Source organism: Narcine bancroftii, chromosome 11 (assembly GCF_036971445.1).
Source record: "Narcine bancroftii isolate sNarBan1 chromosome 11, sNarBan1.hap1, whole genome shotgun sequence".
NCBI classification, from domain to species: Eukaryota; Metazoa; Chordata; class Chondrichthyes; order Torpediniformes; family Narcinidae; genus Narcine; species Narcine bancroftii.
Window position 1 is genome coordinate 54,697,486 of NC_091479.1, and position 14,490 is coordinate 54,711,975.

The 14,490-nt window shown below is 39.5% G+C and overlaps 1 long non-coding RNA gene across 1 annotated transcript; it reads left to right on the forward strand.

The window, feature by feature from the left end:
* The first annotated feature begins 2,385 nt into the window (after nt 1–2,385).
* LOC138745476 (uncharacterized) lies at nt 2,386–9,990 on the forward strand. The gene is made up of 3 exons (XR_011346300.1): nt 2,386–2,522; nt 7,855–7,942; nt 9,859–9,990. It is a non-coding gene; the product is annotated as an uncharacterized lncRNA (long non-coding RNA).
* The last annotated feature ends 4,500 nt before the right edge of the window (nt 9,991–14,490 follow it).

Here is a 14,490-nt window from a genome sequence, read left to right on the forward strand (position 1 = left end):
TTCATGGGACATTCATTTCACACCAACTCTGATCTGAACGTCCTTCAGCAGCTTCGACATGGTGTTGTGATCAGCAAATCTTTTCCTACCCACTGGCATGGTTCCTCTAAACAGAATGTGCCCCCAAAACTCCTGGACACTGATTATGTTTTTGTGCACAGACAGGTCCCAGGAGCACCATTACAATGACCGTATAAGGGCCCTTTCCGCGTGATGAAGAAGGATGGGGTTGTGTATACTTTGGACATTGGGGGGCATTCACAGCTGTTTAGTGTGGACAGATGCAAGCCTGCCCATGTGGATCCCGCTTCACACTTTCAGTGCCCCCAGCACAGATGATGAGGGGGTCCACCTAAGGTCGATGCAGCTGGTGCTTTAGTTTCTGGTGACAGTTCTTGGGGGGGGGGGGAGGGTAACAGCTGTGTAGTGGGCTGAATGGGCACAGTTCTTTGGCGGGTGCATGAAAGCATAACTCAGACAGCTGTCCATTTAATAGACCACACGCGCGTGGTTCTGTGTGTCAAGGATCGACACGTTGATCTGTGGATTCTCCTGACAAGGCGCAGGACACTCACAGGGCTTAATTTAAACCTGTGGTTCTGTGGATCAGTAGCAAACTCATAATGATGTCCCACCTTCTCCCATGGAGCCCAGGACACACGGTAAATAAAAGAAGCCTGCAAGGGCTGAATAAAGCAGTCTTGTGTTGACGACATATATAAATATTTAGGGTAACTATCCCATTTAAAGGATACTTTTCATCCATCTCACAGCCTGTGGGAAGAAGCTATTCCCCAGCCTGGCAGTCCTGATTTTGATGATGGATGTGGTGAAAGATGCTGTGCACTGGATGGAAATGGTCTTTTTACAGTTCCTTGAGCCCTATTTGAACAACATTCCCAGTAAATGTCATCTGCAGAAGAAAGTGAGACCCCAGTGATCCTCACAACTCTGCATCATTCCTGTCTGATGCTTTACAGCTACTGGAGCGTCCAATGACGTAGCCAGACAGGAGACTCAACTGTGCTCCTGTAAAATCTCAGGAAGCATAAATCCAAATGAGTAAATCCATATCTTTTTAACTTTTCTGGTGTTTAATACAACTGATGTATAAAATTATAGTTCACTAAATTTAGTCATACTATCTTCACACATAGTAGTCCATTCTTCTTGGGATAATTCTAAGGATAAATCTTTCTCCCATTTAATATTTGATTTATCTAAATCCAGTTTGGCCATTTTCTCTTGCAACAAAGAATACATTTCTGAAATAAATCCCTTTCTGCCCCATTTTCAATTACATTTTTAAATTTAGTTAACTTAGGTATCTTAAATTGCCACCCAAAATTCTTCACTACTGGAGCACGTACTTGAAAATATGCAAGCAAAGAATTTAACGGTACCTCAATTTTTTTCCCCAAGCCTATCAAAAGAAAGAGTTATCCCATTTTAAAACAATCTGCTAACACTTGAATACCTTTCATTTGGCAAATCTTTAAATACTGAGATCATTCATCGAGAAGGATATGAACTTATCCTGATATAATGGAATTTGAAATGAAACCTTATCTCCAGTTCCTATTGCCTGATTTCTTTTATACCAAATATCACATAAATGTCATAATACTGGCAAATTATAATAATGCAAAAGATGAGGAATCCATCAAAATATACATTGATGTATAATAGAATGAGAAATCTGTGCTAATTCCACTTTAGACAAGTGAGGAGGTTGATTAATTTTGAACATCATATTCATAAATTTTAACTGATAATTAACTAATAATTTAATGAATAATTCTGAAAATAAGGACATTGTAGATGCTAATGCATATTTCCATGTCAATGTTTGCAACAATACTCTAGCCAAAATACCTTTTTATAAAAATATTCTGATGGCTGCATATCTCTTTAAAAAATATCTTTGGAAGCGAACATGGAATTGATTGAAAAAGATATTGAATACAAGGAAAAATATTCATTTCAACACAATTTACATGTGCCATTTATGTCAAAGGAAGATTTTTCCATTTAATTAAATCAGCTTTAATTTTATCAATAGAGAAACATAGTTCAACTTACACAAATGTTGATAATCCGCATCAACCATGACCTCTAAATATTTAATATTCTTCGTCCATCTAAGCTGTGTGATCTGTTTACAAGCAGTATAATCTTCCTGTGTAATTGGTAATATGTTCCTCTTATCCCGATTAACCTGATAACCAGACATTTCTCCATATTGATCCAAACAGGTTTGCAGATGTCATAACAATTACTGAGGATTTGTTAAATATACTAGTACGTCATCTGCAAACAAATGAATTTTATATTCTTTTCATTTATTTTAATCCCACTAATTTTATCATTTTGTCTTATAGCTTGGGCCAGCGGTTCTATCACCAATGGTGACAAAGGACAACCTTGCCTTGTGGAGCGTGTTAAATTAAACGTATCTGAAATTTGTCCATTCATCACCATCCTCGCCAAGGGAATTTTATACAAGTCTTTAACCCAACCAGGTAAAAAAGGTCCAAACTAAATCTTTCAAGTATTTAAATAAAAAGTACCTTTCAACTCGATCAAAGGCTTTTCCCGCATCTAATGCCGCTATCATTGATTGATTCAAACAATATCTTGATCCATTAATCAACGTCACAGTCGAACAATATTTTCAGAAGAAAATCTATTCTTAATAAAACCTGCTTGATAAACATGTATTAAACATGATAAATACTTCGCAAGTCTATTGGCCAATACCTTAGCTACTATCTTATAAACTACATCTTATAAAGATATTGGTCGATATGAGGCAACTTTCATTGGGGCTCTTTCTTTTTTGCAATAACTAAGTCTAGGTCTAGAAAAGGTTTCTGGAAATGGTTTTGCTCTTCTGTAGCTTGTTTAAGAACATCCATCAAAACAGGAGACAAGACTTCATAAAATTCTTTCTAAAACCCTCCTGTAAACCCATCTTCTCCAGGTGATATTCAATATAGCTTCTTCAATTTCTAAATCACTGAAAGGAATTTCTGCCCTATCTTTATCGTCCAAAACCGATAAGTCCAAACGACCTAAAAAAGACTTAACACGTTCCTCATCCTGACTTACTTCAAAAGAATATAAATTCTGGTAAAATGAGTGAAATTCATCACTCATTTCCTGAGGTTTAAAAGTGATTCCTGAATTATTTCTTATCGCATTTATTGTCCCTGATGCCTGTTCAGTCTTTAATTGCTGAGCTAAAACCTTATGCGCTCTTTCTCCTTACTCATAGTAATGCTATTTGGATCATTGTATTAATTTTTCATATTAATATGTTTGCATTATATTATAACAGTTTCAACTGAATCAAAAAAGTCTTTTTTCCACAGTCGAATTTCATTGGAATTTCTTTTCTAACATTGTTATTTCCTTCTCCAAATTTTGCCTCTCTGCCAAATCCTGTGTCTTAATTCTTGCAGAATAATTGATTATCAGACCTCTTAAATAAGCTTTTCAAGCATCCCACAAAACAAATTTACTTTGTACTGAATATGTATTAATTGGCAAATAAGACTGAATATGGACTTTGATATAACTTAGAAACTTTGGTTGCTTCAATAACATCCCATTAAATCTTCACCGATAAGGGGTCTCTACATTATGCAAACCAGAACATGTGCAGGTGCACAATCCTTTATCCAGAACCCTTGGGGGTGGGTCACTGTGTTCCAAATTTCAGATTTTTCTGGATTTCGGAAAGCCAGATTTAAGCCCACACAAATTATGCTGCTGTATCCACCCCTACTCCCTTCCAGTCACACTGCCATTCCCCCCCCACCCCACATCTCACCTGCCTGACTCGCGCTGCCATCTCTCTCCCCAATTGCTGATGTTGGGAGCTTTCCGGATTTTAGATGTCTCGAAAAAGCATTGTGTACTTCTACTTAACAATGAGGAATGATCCGATAAAATCCTACTCTTATACTCTGCATGTATAAATCTACCCTGTAATTGTGCTGATGTGAAGCAAAAGTCGATACTCAAAAAAGGATCATGTCTGGGTGAATAAAAAGAAAAGTCTTTTTCTGTCAGAATTAACATCCTCCACATTTCCACAAAATTCAAATCTTTCATTGAGTCTAAAATCCATTTTGCCATTTTGGTTCTTTGTACAGTTTTTGGAAATTTATCCAACACATAATTAAAATCCCCACCAACCAAAATATTTTCATTAGCTTGACCCAGATTCAAAAAAGTTTCAGAAATAATATCTTCATTATTTTCATTGGGTGGATAAACATTCATCAAAGTCCATGCTTCAGCAAAAATTTTACAATTCACCGACAGCTCTCGACCCGATGTGGCAGAGAATGATTCCAACTGAAACGGTATCTTCTCATGAACCAAAGTTGCAACTCACCTCTAGCTTTCAAATTAAATGCAGATGCAAAAACATGTCCTACACAATCTATCATCAATTTCATATGTTCTTTCTCAGACAAATGAGTTTCTTGCAAAAAGGCAACATCAACCTTCATTTTCTTTATATATGCCAATATTCCCTTTCCTTTTCATCAGATTATTAAGTCCTTTAACATTGAAGGTCACAAAATTTAAATGAGCCATAACTTAATTTCCTCTTGAGATTGACACTTCACACAGCAATTACATATTTTATAACACCCAAACCCCCCTTTCAAACAATAAGAAACCTCTGTAAAAAATGTAAAAACCTAAGAGCCTAGGACCCCCCTCTGTGGTCCAGCTGCAGTTAATACCACATTTGACAGATGACTTTAGAAGTAGTATAGTCAACCACCACTCCCCAACTGAACATTAAAACCCATCAGTCATCCCAGTGATAACACCCACATTGAGCTTGAGCTTCAACTTCAACATCACTCACCAATTCTGATTCCAATTCTTTTCCCTGTTCCCTTCTCAATTTTAATCTCGGGCATTTTCCCTATCAATTCCTTAAAATCTGGGAAGGAATTTGCAAAAGATAATGCACCATAAGGACTCTCAAAACATTGAGACTGATCTAGTCCATAATTCACCTTAAATATCGTAAGATGTCGAAAAGTAAACTTATACCCTTTCTTCCACAGCACTGCTTTGAGCAGATTAAACTCTTTCTGTCACTTAATAATCTCCTGACTTAAATCAGCATAAAATAAAACCCTATTGCCTTGAACCATCGTAGGGCTTTGATCAAGGTGAGCTTTCTGAACCGCAAGCCACACTATAATTTCTCTATCCTGATATCACAAGCATCTTAAAAGAACCGCTCTTGGCATTTGACCCGGAAAAAGTTTTCTCCTTAACGCCCTATAAGGCCAATCTAAAAAGACTCGACTCCCAACATCTCTGGAATCCATTTCCAGAAATAAATTTACAGGATCTGAACCATCAATATCTTCCGGCAGACCAACTATCTTAATATTATTACGACAACTTTGATTTTCTAACGAATCAATGTTTTTTAACAAATCTCTCTTCTGGACATCCCAGCCTGTAAACAAATCCTCAATAATGATCCATCCTCTCTGCATAATGGTCCTCACTGTCCTTAGAGTCAATAAAAACATCTTCTATCTTCTTAAATTGATCTTGTCCAGTGTCCACTGCTGTTAAACTCTTATTAATATCAACTTGAATAAATGTAATTTCTTCACACATACCAGCCATTATTTCCTTCATACCAGCAAATTGATCATTTAAAGTTTCAAAATTTTAGGTCATAGAAGACATCATCTTTTCATTTGGTTGGATCAGTTCTGTAGACATGAAGTTGACTTCCATCCCTGTTACAGGGGCCTTGAAGACTGGGGAAGGTGTCTGTGGTTAAACAACAGCTTTCATTGGAGAAGGAGATGTTCTTAAAGCTTAAGGGCTTCCTTCAGTGAGTCCAACTGCAGCAAATAGTCATTCTTGCTCTTCTTCTCGAATTTCTGAGTTGTCCTCCTCCACCTCATACCTGGCAGCCCTATTATAGATTTCCTGCGTGTGAGAACATCCATCCATGCTGAGAAGCTCAGTAGCACCAGAGGAGCATCTCCAGATGGGCCGCTGCATACAGTCATTCGCCTTCCTGCGAACTCGCGCTCACATTCGGGCACCCACACCCCGCTCTCCTTAGTCAAGCCAGGCTTGGGTCGGATTCCATGCTCGCGGTCCTCCTGGCCCGCCGCCAGACCAAAGACCTTGGTGACATCTTGCATCCCTGGAGGCGCAGAGAATGCGGACGTTTCTTCCATCTTCTCTTGAGTTCCACGTTGAGGATTTGGATCTATCTATAACTGCTCCTGAGGTTCCTTCTGGAAGGTCGGCCTTGCTTCTTCTGCACTTTTCACAGGTTGAAAACCTAGGTTTTTTCTAAGTTGCTGGTAATGAAATGGTATTGTATGAACTGACCAGTACAGGCATGGGCTGGCCCACCCTCCTGATGACATCCTCTCCGAGACACCTCCCTGGACTCCTCCCCTGTGACCCTGGCCTTCACTTCCCTCACTTGAACCTGGGCCATAAAGGTTGAGCCACCTCTTCCATCCCTTCAGTTACCTAGCTTGGGTGCGGGCCTCCAGTCTTGTGTGTAATAAAGCCTATCGTTCACCTCAGTCTTTGTCTCTGTGATTATTGGGCCAACTGGTCATGCCCAACACTGCTTTTTTCCTTTCTTCATTTCCAGAATCCTACTGTAGTAAATTACTGTTCAAAACATTGATAAAGTCAAAAAAGTCACTACAGTTCGAGTATTGAACAGTTCAGTCAGGGAGAGGTGTCTTCTCACGTCATTTTCCGATGCCATCTTTCCACGACCCCCCCCCCCTCCACCTCCCCTCAGCTGAATCCTTGAACCCCATCCAATCCAGGGACTCGAGGCAGTCCTGCAGCTGGCTTCCCCTCACATTACCACCTTCTGGTTGTCCTGATCTTGTTAGTGTTGTAAGCAATTTTAGGCCCCATTTCTAAGAGAGGATGTGATGGCCCAGAGGTGGTTTACAAGAATGATCCTGGGGATGAGAGGAATAATGTTTGAGGAGCATTTGATGGTTCTGGGCCTGGACTCGCCCGAGTTTAGAAGGATGAGGCAGGACCTCATTGAAATCTGATGAATAGTGAAAGGGCTGGATAGAGAGGATTTTGCCAGTACTGGGAGAGTTTATGACCAGCTGGCACAACCTCAGAATAAAAGGATGTCTGTTTAAAAAGGAGATGGAGAAACCTTTTCATCTGGAGCAGTGATTTTCAAACTCCTCCTCCACACCCCCACCCCCACCCCCCGGATCATTTTCCACTTAATCCTTGTGTCAGAAGTGCTCTATTAGTAAGGGATTACTTAAGATTGGAAAGAAAAAGTTTGAAAACCTCTGTTTTAATCGTACGTCATTGACTTGTTCTGTGAGTGGTTTCATAACTCCAGAGGAAATGGGCCAATGACAATTTTTCTCAAGCAAAATTTTCCTTCACAATTGGGTTGACTGCAGTCTTTCTCAGCCTTTTTTCCCATTCATATGCCACTTTAAGCAATCTCTTACTCATTTTTCAACACTCCAAGGAATAAAGTCCCAACCTGTTCAACCTTTCCCTGTAGCTCAACTCCTGAAGACCTGGCAGCTTCCTAGTAAATCTTCTCTGCACTCTTTCAATCTTACTAATACCCTTCCTGTAGCTAGGCGACCAGAACTGCACACAATACTCCAAATGTGGGCTCACCAACATCTGATACAACCTCACCATAACTTCTCAAATCCTATTTTCAGTATGTTAATTAATGAAGGCCAAGATGACAAAAGCTGTCTTTAGAACCTTGCCGTCATGTGACACCACTTTCTTGGAATTATGTAACTGTGTTTTATCTCCTAGAATGCTTCCACCAGCGTTGTCTCTGCTCCATCCTCAATTAGATTGATGAGTTACCATGCGTTCTTTTGGGAGTGCGCACAGCTCCAAAGTAAGATATGTCTGCATTGTCTGCAGAGATGGTTTATGGTACAGTCCTTACAGTTTCATAGGACATTCATTTCACAACCAACTATGATCTGAACATCCTTCCACAGCTTCGACATGGTATCGTAATCAGCAAAGCTTTTCCTACCCATTGGCTTGGATCCCCTTAACAGAATGTGTCCCACCACTCCTGGACACTGATTTTATATTTGTGCGCAGACAGGACCCAGGAGTGCTGTTACAACGACCGCATGAGGGCCTTTTCCGCATGGTGAAGAAGGATGGGTTTGAGTATACTTTGCACATTGGGGGACATTCACAGCTGTTTAGTTGGAACAGACAAAAGCCTGCCCATGTGGATCCCGCTTCACCCATTCAGTGCCCCCAGCCCAGACGATGAGGGTGTCCACCTAAGCTGCATGCAGCTGGTGTTTTACTTTCTGGCGACGGTTCTGGGGGGGGGTGTATCAGCTGTGTAGCGGGCCGAGAGGGCAAGGTTCTTTGGCGGGCACATAAAATCATTAGGCAGACAGATTGAAACTCATCCATTTAATTGACCGCATGGACGTGGTCCTGCGTGTCGAAGAATGGCATGTTGATCTGTGATTTCCCCTGCCGGAAGGTACAGGACACTCACAGGGCTTAATTTAAACCTGTGGTCCCGTGGATCTGCAGCAAACTCACAAATGATGTCACACCTTGACCCATGGAGCCCGGGACACGCTGTAAATAGAAGAAGCTTGTAAATAATGAATAAAGCAATCTTCTGTTGACTAACCTGGTATGTGTGTGTGTGTGTGTGTGTATATGTGTGTGTGTGTGTGTGTGTGTGTGTGTGTGTGTGTGTTGCTTTAGTAGCTCTATCGAAGTAGACGCTACATATATAAATATTTGGGAGGATGATCACACTTACAGGATTCTTTTCATCCATCTCACAGCCTGTGGGAAGATGCTATTCCCCAGCATGTAAGTCCTGATTTTGATGATGGACGTGGTTAAAGATGCTGTTCACTAGATCAAAATGGCCTTTGTACTATTCCTTGAGCCCAATTTGAACAACACTCCCAGTAAATGTCATCTACAGAAAAAGGGAGACCCCAGTGATCCTCACTACTCTGCATCATTCCTGTCTGATGCTATACAGCAACTAGACCATCCAAAGGTCGAGACTCAACTGCGCTCCTGTAAAATCTCAGGATGAGAGCCATTAGCCTTGACTTTCTCAGGCTCCTTGGGAAGTGTAGGCCCTTCCTGACCGATAAGGAGGTGTGATCGTTCTGTGTATTAATACGTGTGCTGTATGGATAGGAATTTTATGTGATTGTATTGTCTATTCTTGCTCTTTAACAATCTTTAGTGGATAGAAGTAGTCATTGTACTTTAGGATGTACAATCATGTACAGATTGTCCTTAAATAGCCATTTGGCCCAGATGTCTATTCAGTCCAAGAATACTTTCCATCACAGGCAGATTTTAAACAATAACACCATTCATTCTTAAACAAACATTGTTTTAAATTTTCTTTAAAAAAAAACAGGATCAAACTTTAACATCACTATTAACAGCCTTCCATTACCCCCTTCTAATTCAAAGTGCTGGTGTATTTAATGTGCATAAAGTTCTTTGACACAACTCCAAGTTCACCGGTGTCTATCAATTCTTATACTGTGCATAGAATTCAACATTTATGAATTTGAATATGAATGATAAGCTCTGGTGATTAAAAGTAAATGTTTACCCTCCAGGAAGATTCTTGTTGGTTTCAGAGAGGGATTTCCTGCTCATTGGACACACATAAACTGATTCCCTCTGATCAGCCACCTTGGGGTCTTGCCAAAGAAACTTGACCCATCAGGGTTTTCCAAATGATAACCTCTTCTGCAGGTCACCATTGATTTCCTTTTGTTTCCCTTATTTCAGGTAAAACATAATTTCTCGCAAGCCATTTCCTCTTGTATGGACAACAAAGTTCTTCAACAGGCTGAACTGAGAACTCGCAACTCGTCTTCAAAACAAGATGCCAGCTTGCCCTCTCTCTCTCTCTCTCTCTCTCTCTCTCTCTCTCTCTCTCTCTCTCTCTCTGTGTTAGAAAAAGCCTATTTGGTCTCTCCTCTCTGCTTGCAAAACCACATGACCTTCTTAGAAAAGCAAACTGGAACCAGCCAGATTACTCCACCAGACCCAATTTCTGAGTCCATTCATCTGTTGCTTTAAAAACAATAATCCATTTACACCTGCTTTTGAAATTCTTTAGCAAAACAGCCTCCTTGTTTCGTCTTTGCAAAGGCTCTCGGCGCCTGAATGACTCACTCTCAGCAAAGCTCTTGCATTTTAAATAAGAGCTGTTTGTGAAGTGTATATGTTTGTTTGTAACCTGCACAACTCCTATAATCCATCTCTTTCAAAAACATGTCTATGTACAATGTAAAATAAATAATCTGTCACAGGACAGATGCAGCAGAGGAGTTGTGATCAAATCAATGGTGTCCTTGCGAAAAAAAAGTGGGAAGAGGTATAATCTGTTGAGTGGAGTTTGTAATAGTTTGAAACTTGAACCTCTATCTCTATTTCAGGAGACAATTTACTGTCATGTAATTAAAAAGTGTCATATCACACAAAATTGTTTTTTTTCTGCTGTAAGACAAACAGACTCTCCCCACTCTGGCAGATATTGCCTGAAATGCCTCTTGCAGTCAGAGAAAGACTGAGTGCTCCCCCCCACCCCCACCACCCCAAACCCTGGGCTAAGTCACTGAGGGTCTGTGGATTCTCTTTCAATGTTCACAGACCAATCCAAGTCATTGGCAATGTGAGCTCCAGTTTTGAACCTCTGACATAATTAGGAACCATTTAGCACTCACTCGTATCCCAGGTCTGATACCTGACACCCTTTTAGCCAGTTTTGACCCAGTCTCTAGCAATCCACAGCCTGGTGTGGGTTCCTTGACTGCTTTGTCCAGAAGCCTGCAGCGTGCGTGGGTTTCTCTCCTCAAGTCACCAACAGCCTGCCACCTATGTGGGTGTTTCAGCTGCAGATCCCCTCACTGGTCGGCTTCCTTGGTCACTGACCCGTGGATTGAATCCTCTGCTTCTGAGATGTTGGTGGAGTGTGGTCTTTCTGTTTTCTGGTGCCCTGCACTAGTCGACCGCTTCCGCAGAATTCACGGTGGCGAGGAAACCTAACAAATCTAAATTTTAAAAAATTAACTAAGAGGAGAATCTCACATGTCTAGAGGGATGGAAGGGGCATTATTACAAATTGAAGCCTGATATTTGTATATTCAGGTGCCAAATTTGCAAAAGTAAAGAGTAGATGTTTCTCAAGCTATATGTAATTTTTTCCAAAGGAATACATCGTTGAATTTTTGCATGTCATCTTGGCATCCCTAAAAATATATATATATCTGATTTCCAAGTAAGTGCAATACATGTCCTCATCACCGCTAACGTTAATTTAACAAATTTCAATTGATATATTAATAGATTTAATTTGGGCCTTGTTCCTTCAATATTTCATATGAAAAATAAGGTCAGATTCTGTGGAAAAACATGTCCTATAACTTGTTCCATAAATATTGTAATTCTCCCCAAAAACATCTTGCATTAGGACAAAGATAAGATGAATGCAAGAAAGTTGTGACATCTTAACCACACCTAAAACATTGATCTGATAATTCTGATTTTATTCTATTCAATTTCACTGGTGTAAGAAGTAAATGTAGAAAATAAACTAGTTGTGAATTCCTTCTTCACTGCTGCAGTGTGGAACTCTGGTCAATAGATCCAAAATGCTGCGTTGAAGTGAATTAATACAACTCCCCTGGATCATTTGATCTCTATTGCCATATCAGCTTCCTGAGGAGGTTTTCACATCCAACAGCCTGAGTCACCTGACTCCAGGTGCAGGATTCAGATAAAATCCTTGCTGACATCTGCTACATGACTGATGTAAAAACAATTATACTGAACTAATTTATATCTTGCATTGAGAGCCTTATATGGATCTCCCCATATTTGCCAATCAATTACAATATTCAGATCCATTTCCCACCTTTGTCTCAACTTATGAACTTCTCATTTAAAAGTTCCTACTTGTAATAAAGAGGACATCATCAAATAATTTTTTTAACAATTCCTCTTATAAGGAATTTCTATTTCAGTACAACATGGTTGGTCCTAACTTATCCTTCAAATATGCTCTTAGTTGGAAATAGCAAAAAAAAATTGCGATGAGTTATACGTTATTTATTTCTCAGTTGTTCAAATAACATTAATTGACCCCTTTCATAACAATCTTCAACATTTATAATCCCCTTACGAAACCCGCTATCCAGAAATTGATGATCCTTTGAAAAAATATATGAGGATTTTGAATCAAAGCCATTCTGTTTCAACAATTGTGTATCTTTATCACCAACCATTAATTTTGATTCCCACTTGTACATAAATTTTTGTGCTTTTCACTCTCCTATTTTATTTTATTTTATTTTTTTTAGTTTTTTATTTTTCACACCATAAATCACATTAACCATGACACACACTTTTTCCTGTTCACACATATACAGTGCCATTTTTTCCTCCCTCCTCCCATCCCACCCTCCCTACCTCCCCCCTCCCATCCATTTAAGGTATACAATCTAGGATACATTAAACCAGTCAGACAATGTTGTCATTCAAGAAAAATTCACCAGAAATTCTACTGAGTCCATTCTTTTCATTTCCTTTTCCTTCCGTTAACTTAGGTAATGATTGTCCCCACTAGGTTTTCGCTATTGTATTTAATGTAAGGCTCCCATATTGTTCAAATATTTCAATATTATTTCTTAAACTATATGTTATTTTTTCTAATGGAATACATTTATTCATTTCTATATACCATTGTTGTATTTTCAAATTATCTTCCAATTTCCAGGTTGACATAATACATTTTTTTGCTACGGCAAGAGCTATCTTAACAAATCTTTTTTGTGCATCCTCCAAATCAATTCCAAATTCTTTGTTTTTTATGTACTCTCCTATTTTATTTGATTCTATTTTAACCCTTTCAAAAAAGGAAGCAATAATTCTCATTTGAGCTGCTCCATAACAATTTTTAAAATGAGGAAGCTTCAGTCCTCTCAATGCAGAATTTGCATTGGGTCACTTGTAACATGGGATTCAATTGGAAATGGGTTCATGTGACATAAAACCATGATGCAGAATGTTTTCTAAGAATGGAATACATGAGGAGGGTTGTCTAGGTCTCCAGCAGGATATAGATCACAAGATATAGGAGCAGAAGTAGGCCCATCGAGTCTGCTCCACCATTCTTCCACTCACCCCCACTCCCCAGCTCTCTCCCCATTACCCTTAATTTCTTGATGTATCAAATACCTGTTAATCTCTGCCCTAAATACACCCAATGACCCACTGACAAAATCAATTTTTCCACATTTGTTTTAAATTGACACCCTTTTATCCTGAAATTATGCTCTCCTGTCCTAGAATCCCCTACCATGGGAAACATCTTTGCCATATGTACTCTGTCCAAGCCTTCCAGCATTTGAAATGCCTCTGAGGTCCCCCTTATCCTTCTGTACTCCAACTAGTACAGTCGAAGAGTCGACAATTGTTCCTCATACACTAACCCTTTCATTCCTGATATCATTCCAGTAAATCATCTCTGACCTTCTCCAACACCAACACATCTTTTCTCAAATACGGCACCAAAAACTCTAATTCTGATTGAATGGAAAGAGAATTCTCCAACGACACAAACACAACGGTTACATGATATTATGTCTTGTTGATATTTACCACTCGGGAAGGTTCTTGTTGGTTTTCAGATAGAGGTGTGTTGTTCAGGGAATCAATGGTGTTTTGGTGACTCAACGTACCAGCATCTGAAGTCCGTTATCTCTTCAGAAAAGCTCTGATAGCTTTAGCATAGAGCAGAGCTGAGCCACGACTTTGCAGGTATTTAAGGGAGTGTGTGGGCAGGGTTTGTTCTGGACCAACAATCTCACCAAATGACTCTGCTTGAAATCAAGATTCAAACCATTTTGAGGAATACAACAGGAATTGTTCAACAAGAGCCTGGTGTTCCCTGAGGAGTTTTCTTTCAATAGTGGAAATGTTCTTTTTTAAAGCCCGTTAATATTCCTGATACATATCTTTGTATTTAACTTTCAGGTTGCTATCTGTTGTTAACTTGGAGGCCTTTAATGGGGTGACTGGGTGGAATCTTTGCTTTAACCAAGCAGTTCTCTTGCAATTTTCCAGCTGTAGGATGCGATTCAGTTGCTTGCAAGTTTAGCAAGTGGGATTTTGATGTGAAATTGCAAATCACAGTGTCATTTTTGTGTTTGAAAATGCCAATGTGAAAATTTTAACTTTAGTCTTCTTGGTTTGCTTAAGTTTACAGAAGAGACGTTGGGTAAAGTTGAGAAGACAGAGTTGGATGCCCATTTGGTGAATCGGCTGGGCAAATCATAAAGCACAAAATGAGGGTCTGAAAAAATAATGAAGGAGACTGAAGTGCCGTTGAACCAAACCTAGGTTAAGAATTTAATT